This window comes from Etheostoma spectabile, unplaced genomic scaffold, assembly GCF_008692095.1.
Source record: "Etheostoma spectabile isolate EspeVRDwgs_2016 unplaced genomic scaffold, UIUC_Espe_1.0 scaffold00569821, whole genome shotgun sequence".
Classification (NCBI taxonomy): Eukaryota; Metazoa; Chordata; class Actinopteri; order Perciformes; family Percidae; genus Etheostoma; species Etheostoma spectabile.
The window spans coordinates 1-9,998 of NW_022605346.1; positions in this window are offsets into that span (position 1 = coordinate 1).

Here is a 9,998-nt window from a genome sequence, read left to right on the forward strand (position 1 = left end):
TTTTTATAGATTAATTGCTAAAATTTGTTTGCAACTCTAAAAAAATACAACATTTTTTTAAAAACTAATGATCTTGCACGGTGTTACAAGCTAACTATGAAAAGATGATACCTTTCTAGGGAAATGTGTAATGTAATAAATGATTGAAGATTTTGGCAGAGATGTCCCGCCTTCAAGTCGTATTCTACAGACTAATGAAAAAAAAATCTATGGTACAGATCCTTGCAACAGTCATCATCAGTTTAACATATTTGTCAATGAAAATGAGATAATGTTGCAAAAATGATCCTTCCCTCCAATATCGTGAATCATATCAATTGCAACATGAGTCCAAAAAAAAAAATCGCAATGAGATTTTTTTTCTGATATTGTGCAGCCCCAGGGGGTGATATCAATACTTGAATGGTATAGCACAGAAGTTACAGACTGCTTATATGGAAAAAGAAAAGGAAAGAGCGATATCAACAGAAGACATAACAAACCATGTGGGATATGTGATGGAAATATGGAATATGTTTATGTTTGTTCATATACTACTGTGAGTAAGGTTACAATGTCTTCATCGCTGCACACAGAGCAAGCAGGGTTTTAGTCAAGACCACCTAAACGGAGACCGAGTCAACACCAAACCAGATGTGTATCGAGACCAAGTCAAGACCACAGACTTTGAGGGCTTGAGACCGAGTCAAGGACCAGACCAGTGCCCGACAGCCGAGCTTCTCCAGTCTCCCACATTCAATTTCTATGGGGTGCGTGTTAAGGGGGCAGGGAATGGGGTTAACAGGAAAAAATTTCAAGTTAGAATGTTACACGGATTGAAGCAGGACGTTATAAATCCACTCACAGTGATGATAACACATAAAATTAGACAATGCACAGGCAATTTAGTGATATCCCTGCAGTTGTGTCTTGACCGTTCTTGAAAGAAAATCTGAGTTCTTCTCATCCGAGACAAAAAAAAGGGGTTATCCTTCAGAAACACTGCTTCCGGAAGGTGTATCCTCGCCTAAGCTCCTTGATGATCCCTCCTCGATGCTCACTCTCGGTCCTCGGGGCAGAAATCAGAGCTTTGAGACGGCCTTCACCGAGGACTGGAGGGCAGGACAAGTCTGGTTCAGCAGAGGGCCGAGGAGTCGAGGAGCTTATATAAGAGGGGGCCCCTGGATGAACGACGTGTTCCTCAGAACGGCTTGAGTTATGTTTTCTCGTTTGGGGGGGTGTGTCTCTCCTTCACATGGCGTGTCCCAGGTGATGCTCAATCAGAGAGAGTGAGTGTAATCTCGTTGCAAAAATAAGGCAGAGCGCTTCGGCACGCAACAGGATGTTCAACGTGTCCCTGTTTCAGTTTAAAAAAAACGTGGTGCCATGATTGTCGGGGCAAACGTGGCCCTGCACTCTTTTGACATTAAACTTATTCAACCACTCTTGTGTCGGAATTGTGGGTCCAATCACAACACTTGCTGAAGTTGATGCATTAACACATTTCAGTACTTGAGGAACATATAGATGGTTTTTAGGTTTGAAGATCAAAGTCTATGACGATAATGACTGTAACTATGGAAACTAGTAAAGGGAAATGTCAAGAGTTGTGTATCCTAGCTGAGTTGTGGGACCCGAGACGCCCTCTCAGTAAGAAGGGAACTGGAAACACTCTGCATATGAACATAAGTCACCCAAGCTTTCCAATGAGCTGAAGATAAGTGTGCTTTAAGTTCAGCAGCTGAAGATTTCTGTGAAAAGATACGGAACATTTTGTAGGTAAATTCCTTATCCAGACATTAAAGTGGTATTATTTAACCACTTATCCTGATAGAGAGAATCTCAACAAAACATCTTCAAGTTCTTTAATGAGTAACAATGGTTCCCAAGTGTCCTATGTGATTTTCTCATTACTGTAGTTCAAGGCTCTGTAAAAGGTTTTCCCTGTAACGTAATGGTAATTCAGCCAGATACTATCTCAATGGCTTAACTCCAAACAAAGCAGGAGATCTGCTGAGAGACAAATGATTAAAGATCTTATACGTAAGTGTGTGTGTGTATCTCAGTGATTAGGTTTCTTATTGCTTGTTACCAGGGTCAGGGTCCATGATTGCAGCACCAATAGTGAATAGGCTCCCAAATCTTCAGCCATAATGGATAATAATTACAGAATCCGATTGTGCCGTTGTTGTTTTTTCATTTAAAGACTTGATTTGACCTTGTTGGGCAAATCTAAATGTATTGAGATGCGTGTGCATGCGCAGCACAGGCAAAAAATTTCTCTGCAGGCGGAAAATAAACTGGACCCAAAACTAAGGCGGGTTTTGTTTCCTTTCATCGGTTTTTGAATAGCACAGCTTCAAAGTAAGTCACCATATGACTAAGAAATCAGACTCAAACTCGATTTCACACAGATCCGTTGTTAAAAGTGCTTTCACATTAAAAAATATACATTTTGGACGAACTGAAATCATCAGCAAAGGGGATGAATTTGGATGTACAGTAGGCCTAGGCTGCATCATCTCATTAGTGCCTAGATGTTGGTGGTCTGCTCTCACTATACACTCAACCAGACTCCAGAGCCTGGAGTCTAGAGCCATGCGAGCCACTCTTGAGGCTGTTAGACAGATGGTGCTTTAAACTAAATGCTAATACTCATGACAATACTAACATAGCATGTTGCTAAATGCTTGTGTTTAATACTGTAGCTTGGCAGGATTTTAACCGTGAACCAACTTGTTTTTTAATCCAATCTTTGTGTGAGTTTATACTTGCTGTAAAGTGGTTTCACTCAGATTCAGTCCAGGGCTGGCAACTTTCAAGGTCGGGATAATCACGCCTCAATCCCCAGGAATCTTGTTCAAAGGGTTCAGCAGCCAAATTGGCACTTTTTAAAGCATTTATGGGCAAAAAGCCGAATCAATTAATGGTCAATGATGATGATGATGATGACCTAGAGACCATCTTGCTATGGAATCACAAAAACTGTGACGCCAATTTGGGTAAGGGGTGTAAAAGAGGAGGGAAATGGACCACACCTAAAACCACCTTGGTATGTATTCCCCAAGTCAAAATGCACAGAGGCTGGCAACTCTGCAAAGTCAAATAATTATTAAAAATAATTAGCTACTGTAAACACTAATCAATATCAGTCATAGTCTGTCTTATGCACACCCATTCAAATAAAAGTGTTATGAACATGTTACACTGTCTGCTTATAACAATGCTATGAACAACATGGCATAAACGCAGCATAACGGCCGGAAGGAGCCATGGACTGTGAACAACCATCTTAAGCTTCCTGCTTTTGTGTTTTATCTAAATATAAACAAAGACGTCTTGTGCTGATGCTGAGAAAAGTACACTTCCGATGTCAGTTTGCAGGTAAGAAAGCTAGTTAGTGTAGCCGTAGCAAATGAAAAAAAACTTGCTTGCAAACTTAGTCTGTTTAAAACAGAGATGTACAGTAGTCTCTTGCTCCCCTGCCGGACTTCAGCCTTTCTGACATATTTCATTTAGATCCCAGTATGTTCTAATAAAGGAGACCATTATTGCACCTTACACGTTGTGCAAAATGTACTGTATAAGCAGCCAGATGAATACATAATTTTGCCCTATTGGAAGCACCTGATCTGTGTTGTATCGTCTATAGCAGAACTGATCGTCCACAAGATCCATACACTTTTGCAAGTTTAATATAAACTCTCAGGCATGACTTATTTACAAGTTAGTCTCACAAGTCTCTGCCAGCAACTACTTTATCGGTCTAACATAGAGTTGTCATCCTGTCTGCTGAAAATACTGTCTCAGAGCACAGTGTAATAGGCCTCGTACTGGAACATTCATTATAAGCAGATACCTTCTAATTAAGTCTCAAACAAGGTAAGCAAATCAAGTAATGTAGAGCGTTCCACTTGTACTCGGAGCTCGGGTTTTCGGAGTACCCCGAGCTAAAAGTCCAACATAGCTGCTCCGCGCATCAACAGTTGTGAAAACCTGTAGTAACATACAGTTATGAGCACGTCTGTGTATTTGTGTCTCATTAAATCTGTTATGCTGTTTGTATGCACAAAAACAGCGTTGTTATAAACTTGCATTGCTAACAATGGCTAACCTGGCTAAAGCTAATGAAAACAATGAAAATCCGACTTGTAAATGAATCCATCATTCCCAGCTTTGGGTTCCGAGGTAAATGGAACGCATTAGTCGTAACAAGTAAGTATTAACAATATAACTTACAGAGTATCATGTGTAGTAACTTAATTACAGCTAGGATACCACAATCTCCAATGTACTCTCTGTGGAGGAGCTGGTCAAGGTTGGCACTGGGTATAGTATTTGTGGCTCAGTGTTTAGGTTATGCTGTAAAATCCCCAGTGACACACACATACACACAGTACGATGTGTGTATGTGTGTGTAACGGAGCAAAGGCAGTTCAGCTGAGCCACAAACCAATGTAAGTGAATTTCAAATGTTTCTACACGCCCAGAGCAATGTGTTTTTTATTGTTTAGGTATATTTTAGAGTGAGGGTGGGTCTTCTGGGACAGACGCAATGAGCAAGAGATTGTTCAGTCAAGAATAGCCTGCAGCCATTTGTACAGTGTCCATTTATATGACAGGAGTGTGTTCTGTAGGTGTGTTGGTGTTGTCCACCCATAAGTGCCTTGAGGGAACAGCAGAGCAGAGTGTATAGAAAGACTATTGGCATTTACAGTTCACTGCTTCCACTTCTACGACCACGGCACCCACCGTGAAACCAAAACAGGTTGCTATGAAACAGATCAAGTCGTCAACTCCTTTTACTAAGTGGGTTAAGTCAGTGACTATAGGTGATAATGATGTGGGGCTTGCAGGCCATGTAAAAAAAGAAGGATTTTATATGTTATTCTCTTGCAAGTGTCCTGTCTTCCCTGAAATTATGTAAACATACAGTATGTGGTGTTTGGGGGGTCACTCAAACAAGAACGAGTTACTTATCACTTGTTACTTTATCAAAATGTGATTGGATAATTTTATGTTTTACTCTCAGACAAAATTAATTAGAAAACTAATTACTTCCCTTCATCCTTGTATTTTTTGTTAGATATCTGAACGCAAGGGCAGCAGGCTAGGCGAGGTAGTCCAGACGTCCCTCTCCAGCAAACCCACGGCGTTGTGGGGGAGGGTCCACTGAACATTCTGGGATGGGGGAGGAACGTGCTCTGGTTTGTTGGCCTTCTTCAAACCAATCACAATCTTCGTTGGCGGCGCTAAGTGTCGGACAGAGCCACGGTTGCCGCTGCAAAATAGCCTCTGGAAGGAACTTGTTTCGGTGGAACATGTGTACATTTAAAGGTTGTTTAGTCGTGCAACACAAAACTGAGATGTCTGGATTTACCCTGCAGAGATCTGAGGAGCAGTTAACCACAATCCTCATAACTCTAGGACTTTAGAATGCTACCTCAAAGAAAGAGCAAGATAATGGACATCCGGTGGAAATCCGGCGGCATCTGAACAATTCCGGAAATGAAGGGTGTTGATGTAGACTAGATCTACCCTTGAGGAGATCCAAAAAGGGGGCGTCCAAGGGGGCCTCCAGATCAGATATAGGCCAAAATACCTCATGTGGTTCTTTCAACAATAAGGAGCAGCAGTTCTACTCCGAGCTCCCTCTTTAACGTCCGAGCTCCTTACCCTGTGGTGGTAAAGGCTGAAAAAATGGTGTTGTGTGCAGAAGAGGGGTTGCTTTACAAAATGAACATAGTGAGAGGGATTATGTTTTCTGTTAAGTACACACAACACACCATCAGGCGTGTGTTCATGAGCCAGCTATAACTGACTTTTGGGCATTGCTGGGTCAAAGGTACTTGCTCTGTGCTTCCTGTTAAATATGAAAAAGAACAACAAACAGAATGAAGGTAATTTTACTTATTAAGCTACCCCTCAATATTCAGTAACTTGTAAAATTGCTCACGTCGCTCTAGTTTAAGTCTCTGACTGACTCTCACTTTCAACTGTCATTTGGCTGGCTCGTTTATTAAGCAAGTGTTAGACCTTAGGAGACATTGACAGAAAGTGTATTTAACTTTTAAGAATAAAGTACACACCCAAAAAGCGGTGCACATGTAGATCCATTTGAAGTCAGAACTGTAACAGTCTTTTAACATCTGTTGAAGTTCGCCCGCATTCGGCTGGTGGCGGGTGCTAATTTCCAAATCTGTGACAAACACACTTTCGTTTGAATTTCTCAATTCATGGCTTATTAATGTGTCATTCCCCCATTGCCTCCACACTTGAGCGTGTGTAATGGTCACATGCTTGGTATAAGCCCATCAAAGCAGAATTGATTAAAGGCACAATAGTTTTGGTGGAAAACAAACCCCCAAGGCAGCGGCTAATGACACAAAGGCCGCCCGCCTTTGGGTTGTATAGGCAGGGGAAACCCTGTTCTCACTTGAGAGTGCTGGTGTGTAGGCCCAACCAGCTTTCTCATGCTTTAAAGGCAGACATTTGATCAAGTGCAGTGACTGTTTGTGACACTGTGTATAAGATAAGTGGACGTTCTGGTTTCATGTCAGCAAATGTGTCTCTTTTTATTCTTTGAAACGCCTTGGCAAGCATCTTCATGCTTAAAAGTTAATCCAGCAGTCTTCCAGTCTTCCGCAATGGATAGGTGCTTTAGGCCCCCCAAATGTTTAAGCTAGTTTCATATGAGTGTACCACTGCAAAATGTCAGCTTTCATTAGAATGCATTTAGAAGGATTTGTTCTGGGAGACATTTTTCAGTCTTTGCAATCTCATAAAAAAAACAACCATTTCATTACTGTTTGGAGGCAAGCAAAAAGGAAAGAAGCTCAGACCTTGAAAGCATTTTGTTACTGATGTGAATCTGAAGTGAAGACTCGCAGGGGGAAACTCATCTTTAGGGGAGGTGAATTGTGTGAACAGCATCCGGTCAAGATGTCCGCGTCCATACAACCTGTCCACCACGCAGACACTGGGACACAAATGCCGACCTCCCACTTAATATGGTTTTAATGTGTTGGTCGTTGGCAACATGCCTGTCCTGGGATAGATAGGGATACATTTCCTAACTGTGAATGAAACAGGTCACTGTGGAGACGACTGTAAGTGCTATGCATTCCTTTTTGTTTTAAATTTTTTTAATAACAAAGGATTTTTGCTATAGTAACATTGTGACAGAGAGGAAAGGGAAAGAGAGCAGCAGCAGAGGGCCTGGGCGGGACTCAAACCCCAGGCTCTGTTATGGCGTGTACCATTTCTCAGAACACAACCGTAGATTAAGAATCAGTCTGCTGATTAAAAACATTTTCTGGGTTCGTTCTGCCTTCTATTAGACCGGGTAAACCCCAGCCCACTCGCTCAGGCTGGAAACCTGTACAGGTACTGTATTTATCCTGCTTCCGTTACAAATTTGCTGAAAACAATCACAGACTGGCTTATTCACTGGCACGCTATTGACAGTAGCGGGGATCTTGTTTATCAGGGCACAAAAGAGAGCGAGTCAACCGGTTTAAGGGGAACAACCTACTGCCCGACCAACTCTTTAATCAGAGTACTTTCGGGAAATAGTAACGTATTAGATTACTCGTTACTGAAAAACTTGGTCAGATTAGAGTAATGCGTTACCGGCGTCTCTGGTGATAGCCACACTAGCATGCTATAGTTTTCACACTAGCCTCCTATAGTTTCATTCCTTAAGCAGTAATATCACAGGTTCCACTGAGGATGGTACACACAATCACAGTACTACTAGTACACACCCAACCCGGGGAGCTGCTGGTGTGCACTCCATGCATGTTTTCACAAGAAGAAATACTGGAATGCTTGCTTCATGCATTTAAAGCATGCATAATTTATTTTATTATATATATATATATATATATATATATATATATATATAAAAAAATAATTAAGGGCTGTGCAAATGTTTTATGAGGAAGGAAATGCATTCAGACAGACGTTCTTTTCCAGAACAAAGTTTAATCTTGATGTAGTGGACATGGTACCTCCAGAGCTGCTGTAGTGACCACAGCGGAGAGATGGCAGTTTGATACATGAAAACAAACCCAGACGTGCCAACCAGAACAACAGATTCAAATATGGGCTACGGCGTGAAGGCTGCTTGACTTCCTCACAATCAAAATGAATCATTAGTAGCTTACACGATTAAAGAGAAACTCCACTCAGTATTAACTGGTCTAAGACAGCCCAAATTCATATTGGTAACAAATACCTATCGCCAGTTACTTGTTGAAAAATTTGCTAAAGATGTTCAAAAAAAAAAAAAAGAGGACTTTTGGGGGCAGCTAACAATACACTTTGGTCTCAGAACCAAAACCATAGATTAAGAAACAGTCGGCTAATTCTAAACATTTCCTGGGTTGGTCCTCATACAGTTTTTATTCCTTTACCAGTAATATCACACATTCAATGAAAACCACAAATCCCCAAATTGGTTTGGGTTTTTTTCATATAGTGAAGGATTGCCTACCTGTGCTACTTTTAAAATTTAATAACCCATTTAAAACTTCCCTCGGTTACCTGAAAATGCATTTTCACAAAAACGTGAGTGTTTTTCTTGATACCAAAAGCAAAACCGTGATGGAGTCTTTAGCTGAGTGGGATTTCATGGTAATTCTGTGGCAGTAAAATAATAGCAACATATTCTTGAAGAATTTTTAAGAAGCAGGCAAACAGTTAGCCACACTGGACTATTTCTTTGTTCAATGTTTGAGAGGCAGGATCAGTGGGGGACTGCAAACATCCAAAACCTAACACATTCATTTTCAACACAAATTGTGTGCATTTCCACATGGTGAGACAAACTGGGATCCGCGACTTCAAAACTCCACTAACATAGACAACTCAACCCCAGCAAACTCCAGAGTTACCGTATTATTAAACATGAATGCCTATATTCAGGTAAGGACCTGCTTGCTCATGAACACGGTGGTTATAATAATGCATAACGGCAGCCTTGTATCATTGTCCTCATTTTCCTGTTATTACAGCGATGCATTGTTCCACACCCACTTTAAAGTGTAGAACTGTGAGGGACAGTGAGTGTCCACAAAGCAAATAAAAACATGTTGAATCCATGAAACAAATCCACTTCTGCAAAGACTCGAGGGTGGCATTCTCAGTGCGAGGCCTGAAAACACTGACTCCTATAAGGATTCTTAAAATAGATTCAGAAGAAAAGGGGGGAGGGGCAGTGCAATCAATTGTGAGAAGCTATAGTTCCACCATCTACTCCAACTGTGTCGGTATCCACTTGTGTTTGACGTTGAGCTGAAATCAGTTATCCAACCAAGGACCAGTAAGTGGACTGCAGTGGGGAGCTTTTAATTCTTCTTCAAAGTGCTGCACCTTAAGTGTCCTCCAGCAGGTGGTGCCTTTACACTGTCGTATGATGACATGCAAACAAACTGTGGGAAGTGAGAATACAGACCAAAAAAATACCCAGTGTATCTAAACTTCATAATTGTGTAAACAAAAGCTAAAACTAAAAATCACCGACTGCTACATAAGTTACTTTATTGATGCATACAACAGTTAAGAATGAAATCAATGTGGCGCGTTCTTTTATAAACACACTGGGATAGATACACTGCTGCATGGGTTGGAGCCCACTGGCTCACTTCTTCTGCTCAGTCTGTTGCAGGACTGACTTTGATGCTATACGTGTTAATAAACATGTCGCAGAAATTCAATTACAGAAGCTGGGTTTTATTTGCCTCCATTTAAATGAGAAAACGGCTCACTGATTTGTGTTATTAGATGTTATGGAAGTAGTTAGTAAACAGAGAACTCTTCAGGTTTTGTATATTCCAAAAGAGCTAAATTGTGGAAACATCCTTGGCTAGAAAATGCTGTCTTTTACTGTAATAATCATAAGAAGAGTCCAACCAAAAAAAAAAAAAAAAAATGTACCAACAAGTATTTTTTGTAATGTTTGAGTTGAAGGTGAAGGATTTTGTTCGCCTTTTTTGCACGGCTGAGCACCTCGCGTT